This window comes from Mus musculus, chromosome 2 (genome assembly GCF_000001635.26).
Source record: "Mus musculus strain C57BL/6J chromosome 2, GRCm38.p6 C57BL/6J".
In the NCBI taxonomy this organism is placed as follows: Eukaryota; Metazoa; Chordata; class Mammalia; order Rodentia; family Muridae; genus Mus; species Mus musculus.
The window spans coordinates 48,535,277-48,543,463 of NC_000068.7; the positions used below are offsets into that span (position 1 = coordinate 48,535,277).

Genomic DNA, 8,187 nt, shown 5'->3' on the forward strand with positions numbered 1-8,187 from the left:
AAGTATCTTAGGCAACTCTAGTTAAACAATTCTCCACACTAGAGAGGACAAAGACCAGAAAGCTTCTTTGGTACACAGTTACGCAGAAAGAAATGCCTTCTCTCCCAGTCCTTAAGATTTTCTTGGATGAAAAGAAAGTTTAAAAAAAAAATCACAGAACATCAAAGAGTGGTTAAGCAGTAGTACTCATAATACCCTGGCTTTTCTTATTTGGTGGGAAAACTGTTGATAAAAGCTGGTTGGGTCCAGGGGACTAAAGATAAGAAGATCAAAAGATTGGGATAATTGCTAGTCACTGTTCCTCTGGCAAACAATATTATTATATGAGCTATCAACACCCCAGGCCAGACTTCTCTATGATTCAGTGACTTGAAATGGAATAGAGTTCAAGAAGCAAGAGGCGGCTCTGGAAGTAAATGTGAGCCAGGCATAAAAGAGCATACAGTCATTATACAGACTGCAGACTTACTCCTATCACGGTAAGGAATAATTTCTCAACATTTCCTTTGTCTGGGTTAAAGACTCATTTGGACTATGTTTTTTTAATCTTCCTTTGATTAGACATGGCCAGGTGACATGACTAGTCAAGAGCTGTGGAAATTCCGTACTTTATTTCTAGTCTTAGACCATAGAAAGCTTGCATACTGTAATGTAGTTTCTATCTCTCACCCTTCTATACATAGCTAGATGTTAAGGACGGCAGAGATCTTAAAATTGATATCATCAAAAGAAGGGAGGGGCCTGGCTCAATCATCAAGTTCAAAGCTCCCATGGCACACTCATACTATACTTGTTATATAACCAAGAAACATGTTTATATTCTCTTAAGGAATTGAAATTTGGAGCTCACTCACTGAAATACCTAGCATTACTGTAACTAGTATGGACACTGTTATAGGAGATAGGGCACCTCGAGAGCTCTTTGTACAGAAAAATCAACCCTGGTGCTAAAAGATCTATAAAAACTTAGATACAAGGATAATCAAGAATGGGAGTGGCTTATAAGCAACCATTCTCTGGGTAAAACAAGAAAGAGCAAAGGAGGACATTAATGAGCACATGGTTTAAAAAACCTCTAGGGTCATTTGAGTCCCACAACATGCATATAAGAAGTGAATGCCTACAAATCATTCAAACCACAAGGTTAGTTTCATAATTTTAAACAGTACCAATAACCTCTACTACCTACAAGTACAATCTAAAATTGCTATTTGTTTCAAGATATCTTTATGTCACATAAATCTAATTTTATTATATTTAAAAAAAATAGTCAAATACTTAGAAAATACTCAAAAGGCATATTTTAAATAGAAAGTATGGAAGTGTGTTAGTTTCCTTTCTGCATTAGTTGGTTTCTCTAAAGGAAAAGAACTGACTAAATGGACACATATATTAAAAAGAGGTTTATTATGTTCATTTGCAGGAAGGAGTCTAGGAAACCCAACTGCTGTCTCACACAGGGGAGGCCAATACAGTAGTTGCTAAGTGCACAAGGCTGGAGGCCTCAGTAGCCTTAACTGAGGGTCTGGGGGATTCCTGGAGAGTTGGTCTTTGGAGGTCTGAAGATGTGTTGGGGACTGAATGCTGCCTCAGCAGGATAAAGAACTTGCCAGTGTCAGGAACAGCAAACAGGCAAAAAGCAATTTTTTTTTTCTTCCATTCTGCCACCAGGAAGTACTGCCCACACTCAGGGCGGCTTTTCCTGCTCCAAATGACCGGATCCAGAAACTCCCTCACAGGAGTGCCCAGCAACTTGTACTTTAATTAACTCTAGATGTGGTCACACTGACAATCAATATTAGCCATCCCTTCCTCTAAATCTACACTTCTCCTTTTCTGAATCACCATAGCTTTTGTGAGACACACAGTCAACCAACCAGAAATCCCTTGTCTAGTCTCCTGTTGCAACCAGACAAGGAATGACGACATAATGACTGATCTCTCCAGTGGAATGTGAGCAGAGGTGCTGAAAGTAACCTTCTTCAACCATATATAAGTTAATGTGACCAACAAGGTAGTGGTCTTAGGAATGCCCGGCAGCCAGGTTAAGTGTCCTTCTAATGCATTCATCACCATTATGATGCTAAGACAATACATCTAAATAGACTATGTTCTCTGTGTGTGTGTAAATGATGAAGACTGACTGGCCTGCTCTATAGCTCATGCTCCCCATCTGATTCTTGTTTCTCAGGGCACACTGTTTCCCGTGGATAGAGATGAACATTTTAAGCTAACATTATTTTCCTCTTCTCCTCAAATATAAAACTTAGATTCATCTTCAAAGTTCTACAAAATAGACCAGCATAATTTTTAAAATGGAAAAACACACAGAGACGCAAAGGAAGTTATGAAATTCTAATTCCATCCATAGCAATTTCACCAAACAAGTCTTTCTTATTGGCATATAACTGTAGCTCATATCTTCTGTTTTTATAGATGTAAGTTCATAATCACTACACAGTCTAAGGTCAATTTCTCTTTTTTAAGGTTCCTTTAGAAACACGCACAAACACCCAAAAGGAACTAAAATAATCTCACTATATGTATATATGTATGTATGTATGTGTGTGTATATATATGTATATATATATATATATATATCTTTCAGATTATAATTTACATGACTTAAAACCCACTTATTAAAATTGAAAAATACTATAGTATTAATACATTAATGGTGCACATCACACTTTACAACTATCTGATTCCAGATTTTTTTCTACCTCAAAAAGAAACTCAATATACACTAATATACTCTTCTCTTTCCTTGGCTCAGCCTCTACCATATAATAGTTTATTTACTCTTTGTTTCTCTGTACTTTATCTTAAAGATTTCATAGGAATGGAATAGTATACCAAGTTGCTACTTGTGTATGTGTGCATGTGTGTGATCATTCATGTCATAACATATATCAGTAACTTTATTATTTATAAGGTTGAATATACTCTCTTATATGGGTATGTTCTCATTATTTATCCATCCATTAGTTAGGTGGGTGAATAACTTGATTTTTGTTTATTATTTTGTTAGTATGTGATATCTGCATGGTATTCTTTGGAGTAAGAAATAGGCCATCGAATGAGATTGTACCATATTACTAATTTAAATCTCCAATGATAAGCTCTCTGACAATAAATATCCCTAACAACAAACTATCAGTCTTACCTGTGTTCAGTTAGTGTAGACAGCTGGAATGGCCCCTTTCTAATAGGTTCTAAAGAGGACTAGAGTGCAGATACAGGACAGGGAAAAGGGGTGAGTGTGAGGTACAAAGAGGCAACTTTCTAAAACTGCAATACAGGAGGGCATATTCAGGAAATCTGCCAGTAAAAATGTCTGTTACCATTCAAATAAAATGGTTAGCCTGACCAAGGGCAGATGTAGGTCCCAGACTGCTGAGATGGGCTCCTATCTTTTTCAGACCTGAAGCAGCCTGTGGCAGTACTCTTCTGGCCCTAAAAGGCTGAATATAAATCATGCTTGTTGGCAATTTCTGCTGACGTGCTGCCTGACACATGGCTTAAAAGCCTTTCTCAGAGCTGAGAATAAATTCCAAGACAGCAATGACAGCTATAACAATGATGCCACATGTTAAAGCATTTAAAAGCCCTCAACAGGAGTAGTCATTCAACACAGCATCCTTTACTCAGACCGCTCCTGCACATTGCAAGACAATAGAGAGTGGGCTGTGCTAGGCTGCAGGAGAAAGGGAGAAGAAAGATCGTTCGCACCATCCTTCAGAGTGAAGTTGCTAAACATTATTCAGATGAAGTGGCCCCTGTTCCACCCTCACCTCTTCTAGCCCGAAGGGATCAAGTTCTTCCAAGGCATTTCAGTTGTGAGCAGATGTCTACCGTGCGAGAAGCAAAGGAGACAAAGGGGACAGAGCAGTGCTTGAAAGAGCATAATAAACACAAATTACGCTGCTGCCAATAGACCGTGCAGCTTTCATTTGCAATCTGGCTTATTCCACGTGATTTGCTTCTAAAGGACTTAGTCTCGTTCTGGGATTGGTGTTGGGAGGAGGTTAGACAGATACGGAGTCCTTGGGGTCAACTCCGGGGACTGTCCAATGGGGAACATGTGCTCCAAATGTATTTCTGAGGCTCAATAATTCTGCTTAAAAGTAAAGCCACAAAGAGAAAGGGTTAGCCCGTCTCATAAAAAGGGATAAAAAAATAAATAAATAAAAATGCTATCCTTTCCACAGTCTGCTTTTGCAAGAATCTGCCAAAGACTAATTTTTATTGTTCCATAGTAAATGCTACATGTATATGTATATATACATGTGTGGCTCAGAAAATACTGCTTTCTGAAGGGAACATGCTTAAAGTTCACAAGAATGACTCGGCAACAAGGAGCAAACCAAGGGACTTTCTTGAGTCCAAAGAAAATAAGAAATTCCCTGGCATTTTGCTGGCTCACAGATATTCTGCAAAATGTCCTGGGATAGAGACCATCTGGACAAAGATATCCCCACAAAATATGAACTAGAAAACAGGAAAAAATACACCCCCACTCAGATCCAAGCCAAGAAGCCACATGATTGACGGTGGTAACTTCATGCAATGCTAAGTGGAAAAGGAGCTAGGCTCTAGGCACAAGGGAGTACTTAGGGGACTGGGGCAATGGCCAGCAGAGTGTCACGAGGGCAGAAAGAACAGTGTCCTGTTGCCCATGAAACTATAGGAGACTGGCCAAAGATGAGGACAGGAAATTGAGAAAGTTCCATTTTTATAACTACTTCCATGTTCTCCAAGAACCCCGAAGCTGCCTAAAATAAAAGAGTATTTCCTGGCTGACTTTGGGTAATTGAATGGCAATTTCCTTCCTGGAGTCCACTAGAGTTGGAAAGCGTATAAGGGTAAAAGGAGCTGGAAGGTTTCATCTGCTAAATCAGATGGATTGTCCAGTTATCACCCCTGTTAAAGGAGCATGGAGAGTAGGCGCAAACAAGTGCTGTTTTCACCCATGTTAGGGAACGACAACGTGTGTGTGTGTGTGTGTATGTGTGTATGTGTGTGTGTGTGTGTGTGTGTGTGTGTTATCAGTTACTCTAACACTTTAAAGGTTTTACTGGACTAGATCTCAAGTGTATAGATTTATTTTAAAGACTTTCATTAGAGTCACTGGTGGTCTACAAGAATAGACAAATATGCATGTCGTGTTATCTTTGATGCTTTCAAACTTGGGAGTCAGCCTTTTCATTCTTTGCATGGAAAGGTTACTGGTGATTTTATTTAAACTGAAACCTAAAATACTGTTTCCTGAGCAGAGTATATAATCCCCACCCCCCACAAAAATCTCCATCAGCTGCTTACCAACAGTCAGTCTCTGAGGTAAGGAACCAGTGTCTAATGTCACTCACCAGCTGGTCCTGTCCCATTTTAGAGGTCCACTTTCCAGAAAAACCATTTACAACTTGTAGCCCACAGTTCTACCCTAGTGCAAGAGAATGTGGTCCAAAGTACCATCCCTAGGCAGAGGTCAAGTACAAATGAAATTGACTGCTGCCTGTCAAAGAGAATAATGACTCAAAGACACACTGGGAATCACTACTCCAGACCACAAGACAATCTTCAGCTATTATCAGAGCTTTAAAAACAAAAACAAAAAACAAAATCAATCCAGATGGCCAGGCAAGCAACTTTGCGGTCCTGGTTGCTAAGCACCACTTTCTAGTCTAGAGCTATTGCTGCACTATCCAGCCCTCATTGTTTCTTAATTTCTCTACAACGGTGTATGTGAATGTGTGTGCATGTGTGAGAAAGAGAGGGTGGAGGCATCTAGATATGAGATAAAAGATACAGATACTTTTAAGATTAATGTGTTTAGAAAATGAAAGACAGAATAGGAAAGATCCATAGTACTCCAGCCTTCTCATCTCTTTTTCTTCCTCTTTCTTATTTCTCCTCCTCACTCACCTCCGCTCTCTCTCTCTTCTTTCCTCCTTTCATTTTTGTCAATAGAGTCATTTCCCTACACAAATATTTTTAAAAGCCCATTGGATTAGTGATACAACCAAGTAATTGAGCAGGGCGTAGATGAGACTCAGAATTAGTCTTCAACATCACAGAACCATAAATGAAGAAGATGAAGAAAGGGAGGAATGAGGGAAACAAGAAAGAAGAAGGGGAAGGAGGAGGAAGAGGAAAATTAAAAATTTGGCACAAAAAGATAGAAGTGGAACCCCTCCAGCAAGGCACTCCCCTCCTTATTCACTAAGTACAGTTTTCCTTCCTTAGCCACAGGGATCATTCCATTGTGTCCTCAGGATGCACAGAAAGTCTCAAGGTATTAGTATAATACTGAAGACCCAGCTATATCATTCTTGGGAATATACCCAAGAGATGCTCCACCATGTCACGGGGGCACATGTTTCACTATGTTCATAGCAGCCTTATTTGTGATAGTCAGAAGCTGGAAACAACCCAGATGTCCCATGACAGAAGAATAAATACAGAAAATGTGGTTCATTTACACAATGGAATACTACTCAGCTATTAAGAACGAGGACATCCTGACTTTTGTAGGCAAATGGATGGAACTAGAAAATAACATCCTGAGTGAGGTAACTCAGACTCAAAAGGACATATATATTGATTTCTACAGCTGCCCAGTCATAAAGTTCTAGCTACATCCAGAGGTTCTAATACAAACTGTGAGATGGCTCAGCTAATAAAGGCAAGACCAAAGACCTGAGTTCAATATCAGGTCCCACATGGTAAAAGGAGAGAACCAACTCCTGCAAGTTGTTCTCTGAGCACCACATTTACACTTTAGTGGACATGTGAACATACACTAAATAGATAAGTCAATGTAATAAAAAGATTAATTTCTTTTAATTTCTAACCTTTTCTTTGGAAAGAATACCTTGAATGAGTTAATAAAAGGTAGCAAACTGTCTTAGAGTTTGTATTCCTGCACAAAACATCATGTTCAGGAAGCAAGCTGGGGAGAAAAGGGTTTATTCAGCTTACACTTCCACACTGCTGTTCATCACCAAAGGAAGTCAAGAGAGGGACTCACGCAGGACAGAAACTTAGATGTAGGAGCTGATGCAGAGGCCATGGAGGGATGTTACTTACTGGCTTGCTCAGCTTGCTTTCTTACAGAACCCAGGACTACCAGCTCAGAGATGGTACCACCCACAAAGGACCCTCCCCTCTTGATCACTAATTGAGAAAATGCCTTACAGCTGGATCTCATAGAGGCATTTCCTCACCTGAAGCTCCTTTCTCTGTGATAACTCCAGCTCGTGTCAAGTTGACACACAAAACCAGCCAGTACAACTGACACACAAATACATCACTATTAAGCCTCAACCCTCACTTTCTTATTCATCCCCAAGACCTAAGTAACTTTAAAAGTCCCACAGTCTTTACAAATTCTTACATATTAAAATTACAATCCCTTTAAAATATCCAATTTCCTTTGAAATTCAAAGTCCTTTTTACAATTCAAAGTCTCTTAACTGTGGGATCCACTAAAATATTTTCTTACTACAAGAGGGAAAAATATCAGGGCACAGTCACAATCAAAAGCAAAATCAAACTCCAACTGTCCAATGTCTGGGATCCACTTATCATCATCTGGGCTCCACCAAGGGCTTGGGTCATTTCTCCAGATCTGTCCTTTGTAGCACACACCTTGTCTTCTAGGCTCCAACTGCTTGTACTCCACTGCTGCTGCTGTTCTTGGTGGTCATCTCATGGTACCGCATCACCAAAGCACTGCTGTCTTCTGCTGCAACTGGGCTGCACTTTCACAAATAGCCTCTCATAGGTTCATTTCAAGGTGCCAAGCCTCAACTGTTCTGCATGACTTCATCAGTTCTGGGACTTCAACTACATCTGAGGCTATGCCTTCATCAGTGGCCTCACCTGGCCTCTCAAAGTGCCAAGCATCAGCCCCAAGATGGCACCACCCACAATGGGCTGGACTCTCCCCCTTTGATCACTAATTGAGAAAATGCCTTACAGCTGGATCTCCTGGAGGCATATCCTCAAGGGAGGCTCCTTTCTCTGTGATAACTCCGGCTTGTCTCAACTTGACACACAAAACAAGCCAGTACACCAATCAATTCCTTTGACAACAACCTAATAAACACTGGTATTTTTCTCTACACCTACCCTTTTTAGACAAGATCCACAGCAAAAACAATGAAACTAACTTTCTTTTAACAG

At 39.9% G+C, this 8,187-nt stretch overlaps 1 long non-coding RNA gene across 1 annotated transcript in view; it reads right to left on the reverse strand.

Annotated features, from left to right (window-relative positions):
- Gm39809 overlaps positions 1-3,871 on the reverse strand; it is a 48,542-nt gene extending 44,671 nt beyond the window's left edge. Inside the window, exon 1 of the long non-coding RNA XR_866192.1 lies at positions 3,795-3,871. This is a non-coding gene — a long non-coding RNA (predicted gene, 39809). The remainder of the gene's footprint in view (positions 1-3,794) is intronic.
- Between the last annotated feature and the right edge of the window lie 4,316 nt (positions 3,872-8,187).